Source organism: Cebus imitator, unplaced genomic scaffold, assembly GCF_001604975.1.
Source record: "Cebus imitator isolate Cc_AM_T3 unplaced genomic scaffold, Cebus_imitator-1.0 Scaffold469, whole genome shotgun sequence".
Lineage (NCBI taxonomy): Eukaryota > Metazoa > Chordata > Mammalia > Primates > Cebidae > Cebus > Cebus imitator.
The window spans coordinates 1,333,318-1,333,945 of record NW_016107784.1 but is presented as its reverse complement, the minus strand read 5'-3'; positions in this window follow the sequence as shown (position 1 = coordinate 1,333,945).

Sequence of the window (628 nt, the reverse complement as noted above, 5' to 3'; positions counted from 1 at the left end):
ATAATAATAATAATAATAATAATTAAGTTAAAAAAAAAAAAAAGATAGGAGCTTATCAGGACACAGGGACCAACCTGGCAAAGTTCCTAGTGGAGCAATATGAACAACAAAATAAATGAAAGTACTGTAACATAAAAGGGAAAAATATATAAATCCATACTGATTTAAATAAATAAATGAGTAAATAAATAGGGAAGAAGTGACAAATATTCTTTACAGAAGATACCAAATAATATATGTAGATACTCCCCATTCAAGATGTGGAATTTAACTCTCCTATCTCTGAGGGTAGTCAGTGATAAGAGACTCACTTCCAAAGGGTAAAGTATGGATAAACGAAAACAGTAACTATTCAGTAGAGAATCTTGGCAAATACCACTTCAGCCACATGAACAGGGTTGACCACATGAACCACCAGTGATGACTCTTGTTGATATAATGAATCCCCTAATATGATACAATGATAAAAGCACCTAACCACTAAGGTTTGTTCCCCAAAATCCATAACCCTGGGGTGGTATTATGATGTATCTATTTATTGGTTTTCATCCACAGTTCCTGGCTCTTAACTCCTATGGCCCTCGTTATCGTCCTTTCTTATAATGTTGAGTGTGTCAGGACTCAAGGG